Source organism: Camponotus vicinus, unplaced genomic scaffold (genome assembly GCF_025532165.1).
Source record: "Camponotus vicinus isolate PSW18456_S1 unplaced genomic scaffold, iyCamVici1.0 SCAF_13, whole genome shotgun sequence".
In the NCBI taxonomy this organism is placed as follows: domain Eukaryota; kingdom Metazoa; phylum Arthropoda; class Insecta; order Hymenoptera; family Formicidae; genus Camponotus; species Camponotus vicinus.
In genome coordinates this window covers 14,884,543-14,909,133 of record NW_028141949.1, presented here as the reverse complement: position 1 = coordinate 14,909,133, position 24,591 = coordinate 14,884,543, and the positions used below count along the sequence as shown (strand labels likewise).

At 38.1% G+C, this 24,591-nt stretch overlaps 1 long non-coding RNA gene across 1 annotated transcript in view; it reads right to left on the bottom strand.

The window, feature by feature from the left end:
• LOC145964596 (uncharacterized) overlaps positions 1 to 24,591 on the bottom strand; it is a 69,502-nt gene that overhangs the window by 36,525 nt on the left and 8,386 nt on the right. The gene's annotated exons all lie outside the window — the stretch shown is intronic.

The window sequence follows — 24,591 nt, the reverse complement described above, 5'->3', positions numbered from 1 at the left end:
TACCCGTCTATGTGTTTCTCCCTTTCCTTTTCTCTTTGCTTCTCCATCTGTGCCTCTGTCGCCAGAAGACTTCTAGTTATAAAGTCTCTCTCGCTCGACGCTTTTAAACGGAAGGAAAAGCTGGCGAGGGATAGTCCAAAGAGATGATAATTGGAGAGGTTACATTCAGCTGCGTTTATCGAAGAATCTAAGAAAATGCGATGTAAATGACGCTGTGATCGAATCTACACAAATTTCAGACTGAAATAACACCTTCTAAAGAGTATAAAAATTTGGCGGGGGCCGATACTCTAATTATCTAATTTATTAGCGATTTCATTAATCACTTGTATTTAGCCATTGGAATATACATCTTTGAAACAATTTAATTATAAAAGAATTTATGAAGTCCGGGATGATATTCGAAAAAAAATTATATCATTCATATTTTATGACGCATGCGCTATAATTTTTATTATTATACTTTTATTCAAAGATTTATTATATTTTAGATTTTATCTCATATTATATTATTAAATATTGAATATCCGGAAGAAAAAGTAAAAAGAGATACTTCGAAATAAAATGAAATTTTTTTGCACACAAAGAGTTAATAACGCGAGCGCTCCGTTGATTTTTACAGGCGATATATTGTTCTGCGAAAAAAAAAGAAACTATTTTTCGTTCCACGGTAATTTTCACGCCGCGCAAAATACGATCGAGAGAAATTTCGCTCAGCAGCTCGCTCGTAATATGGCCAATTTTTCGATTTACGACACCCATATTCTATCCGTATCGACTACGGTTTTACATGGTATTTTCGTTCCGGTTAGAGGCAAATATTTTTTGCGCCTCTTGAATTTTTGCACCCGAGAATTTTCTGTAATTTTCGACGACCACTCGTTTATGGTGTTTAGCTACGAGTATATCAGGTAATTCCGATCTCTTTTTACTTTCTCCGAGAAAACGCCGCAGAAAATTAACCCAGTAATTACGTTAATAATTTTTCTCTCTTGGATCGAGTTAGAATCGGAACCGAGTAGAAATTTCGCTCGGTTTTAAACTGGTCGAAATGGCTAGTAATTAAAGCTACAGAGAGTTATTTGACATTTTAATTCGTTTGCGTTGGTGCGACGAACGTTATTAATTTTAATTGTATGAAACGATTGATATATAATTGTCAATCATAGTATAAAGTGTACGTAACATTCTGATGAAACTAGAATTGATTAAAGCACTTGTAGCAATAGAAAATTGATCGTTTTTTATTTTATTTATAATATATCGATTTGTTTACAAATGTGGCAATGGAATGAACGATATGCTATCTTATTAATTGCTTGATGATTTTATTCTACATTTATTTGTTTGCCATTTGTTTCAAAAGTTTGTCGGAAATGCTGTAACTGCTGAATATATTCCTCGAGTATTCCATACATTTTAGGAGTGGTTTTCTCAGATTGACGAATAACTGAAAAAATCCTGCCTGCTTCTCCAGCAATCGTGCAAGATCGTAAAGAAATATGGTTCGCGTATGCGATCACGCGTGCGAGAAACATATCGAAGCTGAAAACGTTTCCTTCCCTTCTGGTATCTCGCAATCCGGGCACGTCCGCACGTCTTGCGGAGCAAGACGATGGAAGAGAAAAGGAAGAAGACGTACACGAATAGAGAAACCGGAACTGGAAGTACTCCCGACGTCAAATCGGTCAAGATATAGAAAGACCTATTGAATGAAAAATTATCGAAAAGTTTAACCTTGCAAAAACGACCGAGCTCTGAATTTTGACGTTTTATCTATGATAACAATTTTATCTAAAACAATAAACTGCATTTTTTTAATACGAAGAAACATTTTTCATAAAAAGCAGAAGAGAAAAATAATATATGATTAATTTATTTTAAAAATAAGTCAAAATTTTTTAGAGATACTTTATTGTAAAAAAAGTATTGGATATTTTTCTCGTTAAAATTTATACCTATAAATTTTAATTATTTATATCTATAAATTAATTTCTAATAGAAATACCATTTTTTATAAATTAATACCATTAAAAAAATACCATTTAATTATAATTTTATGTACTGTGAAAAATAATATAAAATTGACTCGCCCGCGAGATAGAATTATATTCTAGAATTACATTTATTATATTTGTACGTAATAGAATATATTTGCATCTGTCTCTTTCCCTCTTTCTCTCCCGCTTTTTCACCTTTTTATTTAAATTTTTATTTAAATATTCTTATATTCATATTGTTTTTGAAATAAGATTTTTCACCTTTATTTTATATTATTAACTTTGCGTTTTCACGGCGTGAAACAAGACTCATACTATTTAGATGAGGCGCTTCTGATATCCAACGATTGGTTCGTCTCGCAAACGAACACGGGTAGGGACACAATGGTAATCCCCGCAAAAGTAACGGAGGGGCGCGAGAAAATAAAGATACTCGAGAGATTCGAAAGGAAACCGAGGAGGGTGGCCGTTCTCGACGAGCCCTTCTTGCCGTTAATGCGAATTTAATGCGATGCCGTTTTCTTCCTTCATGCTATCTGTCTCCCCCCTTTCTTTCCACCCCAGTTTCTCTGTCTTCCTATGTCTTCTATAACCGGTACATTTTTGTTTTATTTTTTTTCCTCCGCGTCGATGCAACAAATCGCCAGAAACTGCCGATCCGTGCTCGCTCATCATCCCTCCCGAAACCATTTCGTTTCGTTAATGGATAATGTGTTATCAGAGATATCCGAATAATGTTAACTAGAAAAATAAAAAAAAAAGAATGCTTTAGAGGGCTTCCTCAATAGAAGGATGTCTTAACATTTTGCAAGGATCTTTGAATTTTTTAGCATACAATAACCTGTCATTTATTGCAGCTTTCGAATTTGACACATTATTAATAATTTATTCTAATTATTAAGTATTATAATTTTTTATCTTAGTCTTAGTTTCCTGATAACATTTTGACCGAGAGAAATTCGAGGGTAACGGGCGAAACATTCCTGACGTTCTGCGACCGCGTTCCATGGAATCTCTTCTTTAGGAAGACACGATTGACCTTCGCAGAAATAACGTGCGGTTGCAGGAGCAGTGTAGATCGAGAGTCGGTGGTTTCGAAAGGCAGTATTCGGCGTTTCGATTCCGATAGGCGGGTGAACGGTGGAGGGAATCCCAACGGGAGCCGGCAGCCACTGCCTGTACTTTGTTCGTGCGGGACGTGAATGTATTTCGAATTCATCCCGGGGGACAAGGCTCTCTCGGTCCGTCCCATCCTGTCCCTATCCAGCCGCTTTGTCTTCTTTTTATTTGTCCCGGATATATAGTGACTGCTTTATGTAACTGCCGCTAAGAGATTCCTCGACACGGCGAATTGACGCGATACATCGAGAAAGAAATGTAGCCGTTTCATTGGCAAAATTGATGGACCGTCGAACACAATTTTGTCCCAAGATATCTCGTTCAGTTAATCTCATATAAAAATTAATTTACAATAATAAAACACATTTTTTCCTGTTGCAATATAAGAGATACTTAAAAATTGCAATTAATTTATTTATTAATCCTATATTTTAATTAATTCTTTTTAAATGAATTTAATAATTTTTTAAAAATGAATTTAATAATTTTTTAGCTTAATTTACGATAATGAATTCGAAGAGAGGACATCTTTTTTTCTCATCCAATTTTAAAATACTCGGAAAATTACGTTCGAGAAACTGCATCGTCAATTGCGTAAAAACACACGTGTATAAACGATCAGAAAAAGTTTTCGAAAAGAGAATCGGCGAACAATGGACACGACATGATCCTAATGGCATTTCCTCGAGTGTCTTTCAGAAAAGAGATTGGCGGAATCGAGCGGTCGATGGTATCTGCGGAAATGGTTCGTGTAGGGATAACGATGTTTGTTTTCCGGAGAGAATCGCGTTGGACACACGCTATCGCGTATCTTTACACGGTCGATGCAATTGGATTGCGGGCTTTAAAAGAAGCAACGACATCGAAATGAAGATCAACTCATTTTCCTCCCGTTTTCCGGATGCTGTTAAAGGAACTCAATTCGACAAAATTTGGTCTAAAGGGATTATTCTGCAGGATTAAACTATAGGTCGCGCTAAGGATATCGCGATTAAGCAAAAAATATTTTTTCTGAACAATTATCTTGTTACAAGCAATATTATTTAATCGTTTTATCTATTAAAAAATTTAATAAAAATATGTATTTAGTATTTAAACGCAAAATGGAGATTATTTATTATTATTATATTACATTTATATTATTCATTTTTTATTATTATTTTTAGTTATATTCATATTTATATTATTTTTTATTATATTAATATTTATTATTTATTTACATTATTTATTCTCTTTATATTTAAAAAGAATAAATAATGTAAATAATTTAATTCTTTTTCTATTTAAAAAGTATTAAAAAAATTTAGTACACTGTGTGTATCTAGTATTTATTTTACCCCTTTGCAAAACGGGAGGTTTTTTCAACACCTTGTATATCTACTGAATAGAAACTTCAAGTTTTCAATTGCGAGATGCAGTACAGGCGTATTCATCATTCCTTATACGGACTATCGGTTATCGCGATTCCACTTGGTTACGGCGAACAGTTTCTGCTGCCGCGGCACCGGAAAGGGATCTTATAAAATCGGTGTTCATGGATCAATGCGTTCCAATGTTCTAACCGCGATTCAATAACTCGCCGTGATTTAGTTCGCCGCAGCTCGCCCAGTGGAAGCTCGTTACCACAATAACATGATGTAAAGCGCAATATAACTCAACAGTTCTTCTTTCGCGGTCGGCGATTTGCCGCAAAACTGCATTAACGAAACGAACGTACATATAGAACGATACCTAGAACAATTCACCATTTTCCCATGTCATCGCCGAATAAAATTTAAAAATCGCCAAAGAAAATTTTATAAAAATTTGAAGAAACCTTTTTTATGAAAATTATAATGGCAATATTTATATAATTCCTCAAATTCTTAAAAATATAGAATTTTATTAATACTATTGTCTCACTAAATTTTTCCATCCCTCTCGAAAGAATTTTCTTCTTTTAATTCGTAGAAATTAAAGTGCCTAGGAAATGTGTTTGATAAATACGAGTGAAACTTATCATGACAGTTTCTTTTTACATTTCCTGTTCCTGCTACCTTCTGTTAGACTTCCTGCCCGTGAGAACGACTGCAAAAACAATGCATGCCACGTTTCTTCCGCCAACTAGCCAAACGATTACAATGAAATCATGTCGACAGAAAGCTCGTTACTGCGATGCCGCGTCTGTATTATGGTACTCGGGAAGAAACGCGACGGGGATGGCAGTGACGGACGTCCGCGCAAACTGCGGCTTCCGCAAAATCAGCTGCGGCGATCGCACCGCAGCCGCTAATTCCCCGGCGGGGGAGCCGGATCGGAAAAACAGTCCCCAGGAGCACATTGTGCGCGAAACTCAGAGGGGCAATCTAATTATGCGAGAGCGCGTCGTGACATTTATACAGAGTGATTCAGAAATACTTGTAGAAATTCTGATGAGTCCTTCACACCTAAACAACAAAAAAATCATATACATCCAACATTTGGATCTCAAGGTAAAATCTAACTACTTGGTGACCTAATCAAGTGCCCTATTATAATTACTATCGCTCTATGGTAATATGACAGATGTCATATTTTACTTCAAACTGATAGAATACATTTATACTGATACAGGATCAGTGTAATAAATCCTGAGTTCAATTGTCTATTTACAATTTACAACAAATGTTCGAAATATCCTGCTTCAATGCATGGACACATTGGATCATCATATCTTTTCAAAGACCTCAGGATGATTGCGGAGGAACTCATTCTTTTGTACAAGTATTTTTAAATGACTCTGTACATATATTCGACACGACAAGTCTGGTGACTCTCTCTTATGCACCATCGCTGTTCACATTCGCCGATTTTTAACGGGAATAAAAAGAAACGCCAGCGCGAGTTTCGCGTTTCTCGCGGTTGGTGGTGACGCGAGACGCAGCCAGAGAGAAAACGCACACAGGGGTGGCGACGATTCACGGCCATTCAATAACTCGGAGCATTATTTAGTCTCCGGGAAGCTCGTTACCGCCGGTAACGTCTCTCGTCCTCGTCCTCGTCCTTGTTTCCCGTACTTGTCGTCGGTTAACCAGCCAGCTCGCTAGGCCCGATTCACTTCTGCCCCGGCTCTCTCGTCGCCGGGGAACTCCGCTATTAATACTGCCGTGGTTTCTTTGTCCGCCCTTCCCGCCAACGGTGCGAGCTTACCAATGCTTTGCAGCCCTCAACTTCCTCTTCTGATGCTGTTCCCGCTCTCTCAGATCCTACCTCTTGTGATCACCGTCACCTTCTACTCCTTATGCATGCGATTTAAATACGCCAGCGAAACTGACAATAGAAATTATTTACGCGCGACAGAGAGTCTACAAATATTACTTAAAAAATGTTTGATTAATTAGAATGTCTTTTTTAACGATTTTCTAATCTTTGAGCAACGATTATCATGACGATACATTTTTCTATTAGTGTTTGTGATTTCAATTATAAGAGCATTAAGTTTCAGCTAAAACATATTTTGTAGATGGTAATATTCTTCTCTAGTAAATATGTCGAGAAAATGTAAATTAAGAGAGAGAGAGAGGGGGGGGGGAGAAAGACAAACTATTAAAATAAATTAGGATAATAAAGCTCAATGTGCCTGATGTTTCTAAGGCCGCATTAACTTAAGACGTTACTCGCTGGTTTATTCGAGCGACTTAATAACATCGGGTCGGTCGATGACACCCACGCAACGCGTCTTTACGTTGACATTCTAGTCATGTCACGATAGAGAGACAAGGGAATCGTCGGAAAGACAGCGGCGGCGGGATGCAAGAGAGATGGTGGAAGAGTGACAGCGAGGGCGGCGGGATTAAAATTCCGCGTGCGATGAACGGGACAGGCGAGCGACCGCGACTTCTCCAAGTTAAATTAAATCGTGGCGGATTTCTTCTCGCGCGTATCGCGAAGGGGGGGAAAAAGCGAAGATATAATGAATGGGAGACGGAGCTGCTGCATGCACCGGAAGTTGTTATCCCCGCGACAGCGGCAGCGTAAATGATATTGTGTGCATCAGCGCGAGTGATGGTCGTGCAACTCGAAGCTGGTGCTCATTCAATGAGAAAAAGAGAGAGAGAGAGAGAAAAAGAGAGAGACGTGGATAGAGATAAAGATTTAAAATAATTGCTTTGACGCGAGCGTCTCGAAAATCGAGGGCAGCAAATTGAAAGTATATTTATCATGTAGATTAGAGTCGCGAATGCTCTCGATGCGCGACTGAAACGCATATGATAAGTAGAAGAATGTCGAGTTATATAGGATGGCTCGAATTTAAATATCAAAACTTTGGAAAATCGATAAACTTTGATTTACACGTTTTGGAAAAAATCATAAAGAAAAAGTGATTTTATTTTTTTCACCTATTTATTATTTATTTAGTTACACTTATTTATTCGTGTTGTCATTCTTTAAAAGGTGTCGTTCAAAATTTATAAACATAAATAAGCTAAACAAGGTGCAATAACCTTCGTTGTCAAGTATTTATGAATGATAATTTTATTTTACGAGAATTTTAATTCATTCTTTTTTCTTAATTCCATTCCATAACTTTTATGTATCATGGTATTTTTCGATAACTCTATTCGAAATTTTAGTATTATTTTACGTTTTTTTAGTAAAAACTTTTTTATTTGTTTCTTTTTTTATGCAATTTTCTCCAAAATAAAATAAAAATAAACAAATTTCTCTTTTTTTTAACTTATCGATCCTCCACGCTCGAGACACTCTGTATACATCGAATAGAAATATAAAATGCATCGATATAAAAATATTGAGAGAGATACAAATACTAGTTTTCGCAAGATAATTTATATCTGAGAAATTCAACACACACAGAAATACTATTATATATAATGACTTATACACAGAGATATTATATAAGTCAAATACCTATCCTCTAATATATTCAGACAAAATTAATTACAATCGTCGAAGATGATATAATGACGTATGATATTAAAAATTTTAATCTTATTCGGAACGAAACTGACCCGTGGCAGAACCGAAGAGGGCTTAAAGGCCACGGTTGAAAGTCACTCGAGTTTAATTATCGCACTTGTCCCTCGGAGAGGCTTCGTTCTCTCTTTTTCTTTTTCTTTCTCTCCCTCCCTCCCTCCCTCCCTTTCTCTCTCTCTCTCTCTCTCTCTCTCTCTCTCTCTTTCCCTGAGTGCTGTATTTTTCTAGATATAGACCGCCGCCTAGCGAGCGGCATGGATGAAAGGCCGTCCTTCTTTGGCGGCGCTTTACCGGAGTTTCATAGTTATCAACGCACGACATATTTTAAGCACTTGACGCACCGCGTCCCCTGTCCGCTTCCTTTAGCGCATTGTCGCGAAGCTCACTGACCGGAAATACGGACACCCTTGAGAGAGCCTACGTTCGTACCTCCGGGTTACGCTTTGTTCGCACACTTCTCTCTCATACGCCAGCCGGAAATATCGTTCTTCTCCACTTTCTCTCTCTTTCTCTACCTATCTATGCGCGAAAAATGTAGAACAAGTTTTCAAAGTGATATGGAAAGTAGTATCACTTATCGCCGCTGAATTAAAAACGCATGCCGTTCTAATTTACAAAAAAAAGGACGCATAGTTTTTAGAGAAAAAGAATCATTATTAAGCTCGAAACCTATATTTTTTTTTCGTAATTTATTATTCCTTAAGATATGTATCAAGCAAACTTTAAAATATATAATAGTGTGATACTTAATAATAATATATAATTTTACAACTAAATTTATCTTCATATATTATTTGTAACATTACGTCATATTATTTATAATATTTTTATATAAATGTTATAATCTCTTGAGTTTGTGTGCGATATGTATGAGATCAAAATTATGAAGACTTGAAATAATTGAATCAAAAATTATTTCAAGCTCTGTGGGATTTATTTGCGAAGTTAATTATAACTGTTGGAATCAAAATATTTTTACTCGTTAAAGATTACCATCGGCAGAATCCGCGCTTTCACTGATGCTCCCTCTAATCATAACAATTCGATAATACGACTTTCTGCGCCGCGAAATATCTCTTTTCCCAGACTATCGCCGAATCGAGGCTCGAATTGCGAAATTAAATAAAATATGCAAAAATTTTCTCTCTTTTTTGGGGGAGGGACAGAAGCTGCCCGCGGGCCACGGGTCTCCGGTGCGGCCGGAAGAGAAGCGCTGCGTAACCGGAACGAGAGGATAGGGCGTCGCCGTTGGTGGTTAAAGACCGACGACGGCGAAAAAGGGCTGAAAAAGGGAGACAGCCGCGATGGATAAATACAATAGTTTGCTGAGACAAAGGAAGCGTATTTTATGGGAAAGGGAGTCGCGCACAGTTGCTACGATTGTGCAAGCTGTCGTCTGGGGGGGTTCTCGGGACTCATAACGATACATAGGTAACACGCGGCATAAATTCCCCTCTCTTACCTTCCTCGCCGAGGTGCTAACTTACGGAGGTGCGATTAGAAATTTTACTCTTGCACGCGTTTGAAAATTTATGAAACGCTCTCGAAGGATTGCTCGCCAAAGTTCGCAAGTTTGCTGCGTTTTTCTATTAATTTCAATCTTATGTGCGTTATCGGAACTTACACAAGATACAAGAAGTTTGCGAAACCTCGGGGAACTTTCCTTCTATCGGAAAAGTCGATAAATTTTAATAAATTGGCATTTTTTTATTTCGAAAAAGGTGGCATCTTTTCAAGTGTAAATTTCGATATTTTTTAAATAGTAAAATACTATTAATATTATTGTATATAAAATATTAATGGAATATTGAATATAAAATATATTTAATAATCTAAATATAGAATAAAATAATATTAATAGACCATTGTATGCAAAATATTATTAATAGAGAGGCAAAAATGAAAGTTCGCGATTATCTTTATTAAAAAACCCTGCTCGTTGTTCCATTCAGAATAGCACGGCTCTGTCAAATTCGCCCACGCCGTCGTGCGGCAAATGAATGACAAACCCGGCGAATTTGCAATCGTTCTCGCATCGCCTTCGCCGAATGCACCACTTGCATCATCGTGCGCTCTCGGTATTATTAATCCGCTACCTACAATCGCGCTTATCGTTGTCGACATCTGGCATCCTGCACGGCCTCCGCTTTGAGTTATAAATCTTACTGGCGACGAGCCAGATCTTATCCGGACCTCCAGTCAACTGGACACTCCCGGCAACGGTTCCCTTTCTCTCCTCGTCTTTATCGTTCATCAGTCGCGTTTAGCAATTAATGAGAGCCAACGAGCACAAAACGATCATTATTCGGCGAAATGATGTATTCGCATGGCCAATCGTGCCGTTTCTCCGATTAAGCTCGCGTTTTACAAATGAGCGTTTCGTTGCACTCCAATAACTCTCAGGCTCCCGTTGTTTTTTAATCTCGCAATTAATAATATGACGCACTGTGCATGCGGTAATGGATTGCTTGTTATTGCCATTTGCAAAAAAGATATGGTATCTCATAAGCGTCATATAATAAAATATATACATTTTGTATTTTACATATTTGCAAGACATGTGAGATACAATTTTGATAATTACGAGAAGAAAAACTAGTAGTTTAATAATTATGATGAAAAAATTGGATTTTTATTTAATTGAATTTATTAATTATTTATCTGAAATAATTAATTATTAAATTTTGGGAAAAAATAAAAAAATAACTAATTGCTTTTCAAAGGGAGATGAATAAATTAACAGCCACGATGCAGTATTGTCCCCCGTGGAATGCAACGGCTTCCCGAGTCCTTTCTTAAGCGCAATCTCTCGTGCATCGCGTTCGGTACGTGCGTCAGAAAATCGGTCGTCTGTTCGTCCTTAAACCGACGATAATGGAGGGAAATCGACTGGGGTGGGTCACGCTTCACGGGATGCCTCCATTTCGGCCTCTCGTGTGGAACGAGGCGCGGTAATTCTTTGGTCACTCACGCATGGAGAATGCGAAGCTACCGATAAAACCCCATTGGGACGAACGGGCGATCGTCGTTCATCGTCAAATAAACGCATAAAACGAGTAATATGTGTGAACGCACAAATTATGCACGGCTATCGTGACCTAATTTTCTCTCCAAGAAATGTGTCAAAGGGGGACAAGTTTTACAAGGTTGACAAATTTATAATTAATTTATAATTTGAATTTAATTAATATTATTTAATTTATGATATTTAATATTAATTTGTAATATTAACATCATTCGCAAATATCAATTAAACTTGAAATACCTTATTCTGTACTCGCAAAAGAGAATCTCTATCATGTGTTTAAGTGTTGTCGCATAACGTTGCGTTTTATCGCAGTGACGCTTTTGCGTACTGTTAATTATTTTGCCGATGAACAACGCACAGATGGCGGATTATCTCTGTTTATTCGAGGGATCTCGCTCGGTACAAGTGGTATGGAGAAATATCCGGCTTACAGAACATGCAATGGACTCGGTATTCGCCGGGAAGGCTTGCCGGACATTTATCCGCATTATCCCGGAATTAGGCGTACCACGCGTAGACTCGTATTCGCAACTGCTCGCGAACACGCATCGGAATTACAAAGCATTGGAATACGAAACACGATCGCTCCTAATTCGTTTCTATACAGGGTGTCCCATCGCTAAGAGATGAAATTTCTGTTAGAAATTGGTACTTTAGTTCTTGCAGGATTTTATTTGCCGATTTATCGATGAAATAATTAGAGTGACTCATAAAATTAATCGAGATGAAATATTTGAGAAAATTATTTAGAAACCTATTATTTTAAAAGTGAGTTATACTTTCTATACAAGATTTATTTTTATCTTAATCTCCTTTTTTTCCTTTTTATTACACTCAAGCATCCTATAGAATTTTGAAAATATTCGATTTGCGAACAATAACATATTGTTCGAGTATATCTATTTTTAACAAGTACGTAATCTTTTTAAATTGAACATGTAGCCTGAATGGGTTAAATAAATGGGGGCTCGCTTTAAAGAAATTATCACGTGCGAATGCACCTATGGACCAATTATCTCGCGACATGTCCGACATTTATGTATGAAACACTGTCTCCAGGCTCGTGCCTAACGAGCCGAAAGAATAAGGGAGCTCGGCGATGGACCACTTGTCCGGCATAATAATCTGCGTCGCCTTTTCTCCTCGTTCTACCCGACAACGACGACGACGACGACGACCCTCGCCAACTTTGTCGTCCCTCTTTCGCTTATCCCCTATGCGGAATCCTCGGGGGTAGCGTATCCTATCCACCCTTCGTGCGGAACTTTGCCACCGCATGTAGAGCACACACCGTGCGGTAATAATATGCCAAGTATATCGACAGGCCTCAGCCTCAAATGCGCGTAGAAGCGAGAGCGCATCCGGAATTTGAATTTTCATCGTGGAATTCTCTCTACCATGGCCGCGGCGATGACGGCGGTGCCATAAGGGCGGTCGCGAATCGTTGTCATCACCGTCGGGAGGATAGTAGCTTTGAGGTGACGAGACTCAAACGACGCGGGTGCACCGTGAATTTTGTGCCAACGTATCTGCAAGCAAACATACAAGCGAGTGCTCTACACGAGAGGGCGAGGCGGAAGTTGGCGATTTAATCTTCTTTTTTCTTTTTTTTTTTTGTAGCAGCACTAGCGGCGGCGCGGAAGCATGCCTTTGATGTAAAAGCGAGCGAGACTCGATAACCTCCCCCTCTCTCGGTCGACCTTTTTCGTGCAGAGTGCGAGCTCTCGCGTAAAACAGGTGGAAAGTCATGTTTGATATCAAATTTATTTGTTTATTACGGCGCGCGTATATCCGGTGTAAAGAAATTAATCATCTTTCCGTAGGATTCGTAAGCAAAACGAAAGAGAGAAAGTTGATACTCTTTCTAAAATTTTTGTCGATCGAGTTGATGATAATTCGACTCTTAATTAATTAAATTACCGATGTGAAAAAAATAATTGCAATGATTCAACGAACTTCATAATCGCTCGTCGATGATTGCACTCGTGCTTTGCGCTCGTCATTATCATCTCGATGCGAATGAACGCGTTCGAAATTTTATTCGCGAGTCGGAAATTGCGCGGCAATAATTTATCGGAGCGTTGTTGACAGAAGACTTTTGAAACTGAACACAAACACAAATTTATGATTAGGACGCAAAGCACACTTATTCGTATGAAATTTCGCATAAAAAAAGGAAAAAAAGAGCAGATAGAAATAAAAAGAGAGAGAGAGAGCAAAGGTGCATTTATTACGCGATTCGTCTCGTTCCCCGCCTTTCCACTCTCGCAATCTCGACCTGCGCTTTCGTTTAAACGCAGTTTAGGATGCAATAACGTCGTCTGGCGCGTTGCCACTGGACGAGATACTTGTTACCGATTCCAGTCGCGTCTCCGCATATTTGCCGGGCTAGTTCTTGTAAATTAAAAGTCCTCTCCGCTTCCCCTCCCCCCCCCCTCACGCTCCACCACAGTCGTCTCTTGCGCTGTCGCGGAGATGCGACCGGAAACACGACATATTTTCTCGCATCGTTGATAAAGTTGCCGCTGTCAGAGACACACTCCAAGCGGTCCAAGCAATTTCAAATATACGGTCTTTCAGCTCTTGCAACGTGTACTCGTAACGAAAAGCGTGTCGTTTATTCTTTCATCCTGCTCCACCACATCGGACGCGATAATTTACATTTTTATGGAGCCCGTGGTTTTTCATTAATAATGAGATATTCAAGATGGAACGTATTTCATACGCGATTTGCTTGCACAAATGTTACGGGCTCACTTGATTCGCTTTTAAGTGTAAAATCAGCGTCGCTTATATGTAAACGTAATGGAAAATTGCGAAAAAAATTCCCAGGGAGAGTTTCCCAACAATGTTGGTCGCATCAATTGGGAGGGAAACAGGTATAAAGGAATAGCGAGAGGAGGAAGAGAACAAAATCAGTAATTATTCTGTCTGAAGAGTCGGACGGGAAGATGGGGAATAAAGATGAGAAAGACGAGAGATATGAAGGATCTGCGAAGGACTAATGAGTATCGTGGCAAAAGTATTCTTCCGATGTGTCTCGGATTCATATATGCGTCAGATATACCTCTCGAGATATACCCCTTGTTTAAAGAGTAGCTACACGAATCGGCTACGTCAAAAGTTGATGAATCTAATTTCAAGATTCATGAATTTGACATCATGAAAAACACTTTTTAGCCTTTTAAAATTAATAATTAATTTGTAAAATATAATTTCATCTTAAAATCGTAAATGTTATATCGAACTAATTTTTTCATAGTGACTATTATGAAAATTTTATTGTGATTATACACAAAATTTATGAAAATAAAAATTTTAATTCTACAGGATAAATTTTTACTTTAACTTAAATTAATTATTAATTTCATATTTTAAAAAGTCAAAAATTCATGAATCTTGACATATATTAGATTTACTAATTTTTAATTTTAGCTGATCCGTCTAATTCCTTTTTAAGGATATTCCGCAAAGAAATATATTAATTTTATTATATCGTATCGCAGCTTGACATCATTTAATTATTAGTTTTTCATAAAATTCCGCGAAATTTCATAGTTTTCTTTTATTTATCGAGATTTATTCGATGAGAATTTGGTTTTTCCATTATCATATTATAATATTAATCATACATGAGTAATAATTACAAGATGAGAAATTTGAATAATTTACAATTTGCCTCATTAATTAGAATTATTGCTACTGTAATTAACGAGATTTTTAAGCGATTTTAAACGAATTGATAACATGCAGTTTACGAAATAGTTTTACAATTTTGAGGCATTGAGGAAGCTTTTTACGACAACCAAGCCATCGAAAAGTGAAATTAAATGTTTGTTTGCGTCCATCGCGAATTTTTATAACATAGGTATCCTTTCTTTTTTTTTAACGTAGGCAATCTTTTGTTTTGCATACGCGAAAAAAAATTCTCATTTTCTCTTAAATTATTTATAAAACACGCGCGCATAGCGTTTTAATTATTCCTACCTCGATTCTGTATTTCGCTTGTCGCAAATTTATCGTGACACCAACCTTTTTATGGGGTTATTATTTCACCGATAGATTGTTTAAACATTTCTTGAAAACACGATTGAAACAAGGTTTTATTATTTTTTTTATTCGTTCCGTGCAACAATGCGATAAATTAAATTCTTGTTCTCTCTTCCTTGCTTGTCCAAGATCCGCGAGATTTATTTTCAATTTTCGGATCACTAATTACAACCCCATGCTTTTAACGTTTCCGCGAAATCCAAAGCTGTTTGCGTGTCGCAAAACATCTGTCGGAAAGACACGCATAATATGGTAGGTAAATAAATGGGGAATAAGATTCACTTTTACAAACATGGCTTGCCATTCGATCTTTGATAATTAATGATTATGTAAAAAGTAAATTTGAATAGATTTCGATCGAGCAAAAATGAAAAGCGCACTTTTTTGCGAATGTTCAAATATCATCGAACAAGTATCAGATGTAGTATTATGTAAAATTTTCTCAATCAGCGAAAGTCCACTTTCGGCGATACACTCTGTCTGTAATCCTTCAGAAATCTTTCACAAAAGAGAGCCACTTGTTTAAATAAAGAGCAGCGCGCGAATCAATAAAACGCGCATCTGAGGCCATTGAAAAATATCGCTGAAAACGCAGATCGTTGCAAGAACGTGATTAAAAAGCACGAAAACGCGTTAAAAATTGACGATGATATCGCAGAGAAAGCAAAAGAAAAAAGATAAATAAATAAAATGAAAGAGAGGGAGAGCGAGAAAGAGAGAGAGAGGAAAATGCGGGGGAGAAATTCGTTCCCGACGCAGGGAGTAGGATCAGCGAGAAGGATTAATAAAATTTCAACGGTGCGTCGTCGTCGTTTTTTCACCACTTCGCTTCCACTCGAATCCTTTCATTCGAGTTTTCCACGCTTATTAGCGCGGATCGGCGCATAGTTCGGCGGGATTCGACGTTTGATATCATTTTTTTTGCATGGCAGTTTCCCTGCTCGTGTATCGAGAGACGAACACTGAAAAACAGGAACGGCCGATGATGAGCATGGATCAGCGAAAATCGCGAAAATGACATCGACCCTCGACAGCGAGGGGTTTGACTTTCAGTCTACAATTTATCGGTAGCTTTTCGTCGCAGCGATGTATAAAGATCGTGACTGACGTTGTCAAGCTGGAAAAATTATATAATATGTCGATTAATTATTTATTTCGTCATAATATAGAGATCTTTATTTTTATTCATTTAATCTATTAGATTTAGCCACTTGAAATTCTTCAAATTTACCTCGTGAAAGTAAAAGACAAATAAAAATTTATCGTGTATTTTAAATAAAGAAATATCGTATTTTTTATGCAGGTATTGCACTGGTTGCAAAAGAGTTAAATTTTACAAATATTATCATATTTTTCTTTTTTAAATTAAAAATATATCATGTCATTTTGCAGCACATTTATTTACTGCATCCAGTTGCATCATTATTTCAGACTGCATTAAAAGAAGGTAATCGCGACTCATGAGGCATCAAGATATGGTTATCTCGTGATTTTCCAGGATAGAGTGAAATATCGATGCTATCCGGAAACACACAATGGACAAGCACGCTCATATTGTGCGAGGCATTTTTCCTCCTCCACATCTTTTTCCATGCGATCGAACGTACTTATCGAGTATTATATCTGCAAGCCCGACATCTCGTCTCTGCGAAATAAATCGAATCTCCGTCGATGATGCCGCGCAACGAAACATCGTCTCGCGTATTTTCGCGTCGCGACATATGTTTCTTTCCACAGCTGTGCATCACCAAGTGTCAAAATATTTGGATTTGGGAAAAATAGTGAAGAACGCGCGTTCGCCCGCGAGCAAAATAAATAATATGCGCCGCGGAGAGAAGACAAAGCTTGCAAAACAATGCGATGAAAAATTTGCAGAATTTAAATAAATAACTGGCTTTAACTTGTCGTTACAATATATACAATGTATACTGAATTTTCCATAGAAACACCTGTTAAAAACTCATAGAAATCGCGTGTAAATATTTGTAACTCCTTGACAAGATAATATTTTTGCACGCTATTTTTTATTATTATTATATTTTTATTACGCTTCTCTCTGCATGTGAGTGACACAGGAACGAGTTCCGGAAAGTACATTCCATTTTTACGTCCCACGATATTAGATTCGGGGGCTGAAATCTCATTTCTGACTGAAATCGCATCTTCGTCGTGGCTGCACAGCAATGTATAGATATCATAATTTCGACTCGAGAGAGAATCTCCGTCCTCCTCTTTTTATTGCACTCCTCCGATGCCGAATGTCAAACAAGTTTACAAAGAGGTGAATTTCACGTGGTCTGGCTAGACGGTTGACTCGACGAAAAATATATAGAACTGTCGAGGTTTTCCTTGAGAGATATTTTCTCCTTGAGATTTTGTAAAACATGAACGTTTTACACAAATGGTCATAAAATTTTATAATTACGTTGCAATCGCACTTGAAAGAATAAATATATAGTTTTAATTAAAATAAAAGAAATACAATAGACTATAAAATAATACTATTGTGCATACAAAACAATCGACTGCTAAAATGAATTTCAAAATTAATTTCTAAATTAATTAACTTTGTAGATAAAAGACACGGTATTAATGATGATACATTTTATATGTATATAATTTCATTTTATCAATTTATACGCATACGACATCATTTTCCATGTCATTTTAAATGTCATAGTAATTATTCGCAGAAACTGTAACTTCAGGGCGACATAATAATTACATTAAATATGATTACATATGATATGCATGGTGAATGAAATGAATGATTAACATCAATTTATCGTCGCTTCATTATAAGCGATGCACGATGAGTTGAATTGGCACATTACCGGACTGAATTATTAAACTGCTTATATTGAAAATTATGTTCATTTAACCGACATACCTAACAACATATATTTACTTGTAACAAACCACCGGTTTATTAAGCATTTATAACATTACGGTTAAATGTTTAAATAAATTGTATCAAGCGATCGTTACACGTACGATCGGAGAAAAAAAGTTGTAACTTAATGTAACATTCTTCGAAATTTAATATCAAACGTCACATGTTTATTGCATCAAATACATTTCCCCATTTTTATCCACGCCGACTTACAAACTTATTGACGGCGCCGCACACGCGCGTTATATCAAATTTATTGTTCTGCGCAACTTTTTTCATATCCGAAGTGGAGCAACGGACTTGGAACGGCCAAATCCGTCACGTGGTCTGATCGATTAAAATCCGATTGTAGTCTCGCAAGTGGGAGGGAGGGAGGGAGGAGGAGAGAGAGAGGTGCATTTTCGAATTTCGAGGGAATATATATTGCGTGCTGGATACATAACCGACGCTGATAATCTGACTGCCGCGAGCCACATGACTCTGTCAAAATGTCCGTCGGAATAATCTCGGCCGCACGTGTCATCGCAGGGCGTAACGTCATCGCTTTGGTTTCGGCTCGACATGGCCGAATCCGTTTCCATCGGGCAGCTGTCGTCGCGTTTCCGTATCGTCAAATTTCCGGTTCGTTCTGTCCCTCTGTTGAAACGGACCGCACGAATTTTGTCATCGATTTTCCTCGCGCAAACATGGTGATTAGCTAAATTTTTCTCGTTGGAAAAATGCAAAGTTGAAGAAGAAAAATGTTTTATGAATCTTTTAACATTCGGAAATACAAACAAAACGTGGTAAATTGAAAAAGAAAAACGTTTTAGCATGAATCGCGTATTTAAATTTATTGAAATTAGCGAGGAGAATTTTAAGAATTATAAAATATATATATTTCAGACTAGTTTTTTCTTTTAATTCCAGAATATGAATGGCGCGACATTGTTGATTATTAATTCTTATCCATCGTTAATTCTGATATTCCCGAAACTTTCAAGTATTCGGTGCAATACTTGAAAGTACTTATATTCGCCGGGATTTTCGTCGATTCATGGAAATTCTTTGCGTACAGGGGTTGCCGCCTTCGTCGTCGTCGTCGTCACTATTCGACATCAAGTTTGCACAGGACGACGACGGTCGTTAGGATGGGTAAACTTCGAGTACCGCGACGCGCGAGACTTTTTATATATCCTTCTCCATCGTCGAGGACGAATTCCCGGGTTCGTTCTGCCATGAATCCGGGACTTCTTGCACGCACATGCCCTTTCACGATGAGGGGAGTGTACGTATGTGTCTGGGTGTGTGCGCATGGATGTATATCGGATGCCTTTCCCCTTCTAAGTAAGCCTTCCGGCGTGATTCGAGTGCGATTCCGAACGTGTTGGCGATGGGTGCGGCTGGTAAATAAGGGAGGAACCCGGTAAAGTTGGTAAATTCTCTCGCTAAACCGTGGGCTCTTCTTTTTTTTTCTTCTTCTTACCCTTCTTACAGAACGGCGACGAAAGTTCCTTGGGAGGAATTCTCTCTGTAGCGACACCGAGGGTAGAATTTATTTCGACTGTAATCGTTTAATCTATCTGCGTTTGTTTATCCTCGTCGTATGCAAATATCAGAAAGAGTATAAACGTGGGGACCCTGCTTCATCAAAAAAAATTTGATGCAAAGTTCCGGTTCACGCAGGGTGCGCCAGGTTTTTCACATGCGCGCACACACACCCACACACACATATTTACTTTTGTAATAATATTTTATATATTATAATATAATCTATAAAATTATTTTATATATTATAATATAATCTAAAATTATCTTATATAATATTTTGCATTTTTTAATCACACAATTTAGTGCTTTTTTTAAACATTACTCAACATGTAAGGTTGAAAACTCGAGAAATCTTTTAGCAATTCTCAATTTTGAAACCGGCACAAGCACCATTTCCTTCAATCATGATTTTTATTGACAATCTTGTGGATTCTTGATGTCGCACGACGCACGCACTTTTCACTTTTCAGTCTGAGAAATGCACGAGCGCTGACTTTTTGACGTATCGACAACAACGCGTCGTACGAGAGAGATTTTGCTTCGCCTGGACTTTCGACGACGAACGGATGCGAGTGCAATTTCGTCATGTTTCGAAACTCGGGTCTAACGAGTAGAGCGCACGCCGTTAATCCCACTGTGACGGTGATGGAGCATTCGGTCGTTTACATATGTCATTCGTCTGTTTATCGGAAATTTCACGACTAAAACTGAACAAATGAAAGGCAGAACAAGAGAGAGAGAATTGTTAGTAATAAACCGACGGGACATTCGCTTGTTGTCGCTTCGAAATATTGAATTGGAAAGGGAAATCCATTGTATTTGTATGTGTATATGTGCGGACAAAACTACTATATCAATTTTGCAGACGTTGTATTTTTGTCACTGATAAACTGTTCGTTTTCAACATACCAAACAAGCGATGCGTTTGATAAAATTAGTTTACGGATAAACCATTTTTTCCTTGAATTTTAAACGAATTAAATCATGTTACAGTTGTACCTTCCTTCCTCTCTTATTTAAAGTAAATATAAAATTTAATATATGATATTTTTTTATTAATTTTATTTAATTTTTCTTTAATTTTGCACGTAATTTTTTTCTTTTTCTTTCTCCTTTAATTCTTATCCTGCAATTTATTGGTGAAATTATTTTAACATTTTCACAGGGAATTTAACACATTTTAATTAATAATAGTAATTTAGATTTTTTAATTAATATAATATATAAATTTTTCCTACAAGAAAGAGAAAAATTTTTTTATTTACATCTTTCATTTAGAATTAGTTCAGCTTTTCCTTTTAGTTGATTTTCATTAATAACCAAGATTAGCGACTTTTGAATTCAACAGATTCTACTTATCTCAATAAGAGTTAACGATTCGTAGAAACTGTATTAAAGCGCATATAGCCGATCCTACAAGAATGTCCGCTCGCGGGGATTATTACCATTTAGCGAAAGAGCCGTAATATTAAGTGTGCGATTAGCGATTAAGCGGCGTGTCTAGCAGAACTGTTTGGCGTCGTTTATACATCCGACCGCAGTGTATTTCGGCATCGGGGAGGCGTCCGTTGGAGCAATGCGCCCAAATAGCCGCATTAGCTCGAGGGTGCATAACCGCGACCCCTCGACCCTCGATCCTCGCGCTGCAACAATGTCGATGACAGTCGGTCGACCGGCTATGCCTGGTATCCGACCGCGATCGTTTCGTCCAATCGTCTGTGCGCGGAAACGTCGCGGATAGACACGTCGATAACGCACGGCTGCATGTCGAGTGCGGTCCCGTCTCTCGTCGAATGCATCCTCGAGCGAGATGCCTCATCGATCTGGGACGGGGGGGACCTTGTTTGCTCCTAAGACGCGCGATTCGATCAAGATACCGCAAGATACATAGTCTCAATCACTCAAGATAATTGTGACGTTATCGGGAGTATCGCCCAAATTCTTCAATAATGATTTTTTATTAGACTCATCGAGGATTCGATGAGCAAAATACGCAGGGGGTGTTGGTCGTTTCTGAATTTTCAAGACTGTTGACGAGAATAGAGAATAACTAGCTAGCTAGATCTAATATATTACTCTATCTCTTTCTCTCTCTCTTTGTTCCATTGATTAGACTTGTAACAATTACGCCATTATGCGCGTTATATTAATTACATCGTAATAATTACGTCAGTGTCGCATTAATTGAATTTAACGCTAAGACACGCGGACCAAAGCACGCACATTATGTACGTTCGGTTACACGCTGCGCGTTGTAACTGGCGTTATTTGAATAATTGAGGCACGAAATAAACGCAACGCGAACGGAGCTCCACGGTCAGACATCATTTGCACGAATGCGAAATGCAATACGCGATACAAATAGACGCCGCAACGCGCGATAACGCGGGAAATGATGCGGTTAATCTGTTTCTAATTGAACCACCTGTAATATATCGCGCGATTGTCGCCTGCAAATGTCAGCCAATAGGTATGGGAGGGAAGATGATATATCGCATATCGCGTATAGGCGCCTCTCCCGTACCAATGATAGACCACTGTTTGCTATTGCTACCGACAGATCGATTGAGAATTCCTTGTCAAACGCAGACTACACGTTATTGCTTTTATCTAACCGCAACTGGCAGTCTTGCCGTCGTCCTCGAGTGCATAAAATAACGGAGGAATTTGCAAGACGTGCGCTAGAAAAGAACATGCATGGTATTCTGTCTTTATATGTATATCAATGTAATTAATCAATCGATCGATTTTTCCCTTGTACCGTTTGTTGCGCATCAATGTTTTCAAATTTGTCATAATTTGACGTCTCGCGAAATGTCAAATTTGAAAAACATGACGTTACAATGAATTTTCTCCAAGTTTCAAGCACCGAGATATCGATCCTCCTGATTGATTGAAAGTCTCGCGTCGCAAAAATACACGTGTCTTTGATGAAATTTCGCGTTAATGCGGGAAAATCGCGAACGTTTGCGCACGGCATCGATAAAAGGGCAATAAACGTCCGCGGAACGTACACATTTTTATACGATTACGAATATTACGAATGAAATTGTTTGCCCAATCGTGATATGACGGTTCGTAGGCAAAGTTAATGGGAGATTTAATTGCCTCCGCGAGCAACTATTTACATAACTTTGCATGGCTGCGTTTTTACCGCACCGATGTTGGCGATCGCTTTAATTATGAAGTAAGAGCTTTGACGCAAGTTGTCTTCAATTAAAAAGTAACTTGTTCTAGCTTTCCTATACGAATATCCTATGAAAGATTGGATATTTTTAATTTACTAAAAAACAAAAATATATATATATATATATATATTCGAAATGCGTTTGCTGAGATACGAAAGTATACTTTTTGTACAAGAATATAAATCTTTTTAATCTCTTAATTAATTAATGTTCGAATATAATTTTCACACAAACATGTGAATTATTTCCTCTCTCTCACTGACGTAAATATATTTAATTTACATCTTATAAGGTTTCTATTTTGCATCATCCGAAGAAGCAGAGGTTGATTAAAGTTTCTTAAGTAAGATAAAAATTCTATGCAATAATTTGGGAGAAAAATTAAACCGAAATTTTCTAAAAACCAAAAGTATCATGGCTCTAACGAGAATCTTGCAAGCGCTGCAGAGTTTTGCGAGAGTCGAGTCGAGGATTTCCCGACGCGCGATCGGAGTTAAAAATATTTTATCGCTCTCCCTCGGGTGCGGGAGTCCCCGGTGCCGCCGTTCGCTTCGTTGCAGTTCTTATTGCACCGTCGTAATTCTATTTGCAGGCCGCGAAAAGTCGAGCGTTCCGCGCTTAATAAAGCCAACCACGAGCGCGAGATGACACGTGCTTCAATTAACCGAATAACGCCGACCCGTGCGTGGGCGGGATGTACTGTTGCGTTAGCGCAACAGCGGGGGCTTTTGACAGCGCGGACCCTACATCATCGTGAAATAATTTAGCGCTGCCGATGACATATCTTGTATTCGGGACGGCGTAACGTATAGTTTGGATAACGCCGGATTCGGCGGACGTTAATTCTCTCGTTATCGTGCTGCGAATGCAAACGCGATCCGGCGAGTCGTTTACAAAGTCCAAAGCGAAGGCGTGTTGCTTTTATCATGTCGCGAATATTATCTTCTAATATTGACTTCATCGAAATTCATGGATAGCTGATTAAATAAATTTCAGGACTAGTAAATAAAATAGAAATTGATGCAATCGAGGAAGTATTAAAGAAAAATCGATAACAAGTTTAACGAAATTTTATTTTAACGCGATATGAGAGAGAAAAATCGTATGATATCACGCACATCCATTAATGTCAAAGTAAAATAATATAAAAACATGTTTTATTCGGCTTCAAAGTCTCCCCCTAAGAATTTAATAGACGGTCATTCTCGAACGCTATTAAGGGACAAAGGGATATGAACATCATGCCAGAGTTAACGATTTCCAAGGGATAAATAACAACTGGGAGAAGAGACGAGAGAAATGCCGCGGGTAGCAGCCGGTCCGTGATAAGGCAATTTAAATTACCTGCCATCCGATCCCCCCCCGGCCTGTCAGTTCTGACAGCTGTCGGAGGTGTCATATCGTGATTATCGTGTCACGGGGGAGAGAGAGAGAGAAAGAGAGAGAGCGGCGCGTTTAATTTCGTACACCTGAAATCTCGAGCGCGTATCCTTCCGCACAATATTCCATGTGTACGTACGTATTATCGGACCAATCTCCTCTGCCTCTCCCCTCATCTCTCCTCCTCTACCTTCCCTCATGGTTCTCTCATCGTTTTACTAACTGACGTGCCAATGAACGAATATATATGCATATACATGTATACGAGCAGATTCGAGAGCCGTTCAAATGACCACCGTCGTGTCGGAAACCGATCCTGTACATACATATACGAGTATATCGTATCATACGCCGCATAACAAAACACGATATTGATAACAGTCAATCGATTAATAGCCCAGCTGTTATACCCGCGGGTTGTGATACCTCGATGCATCGATGTTCATTGAA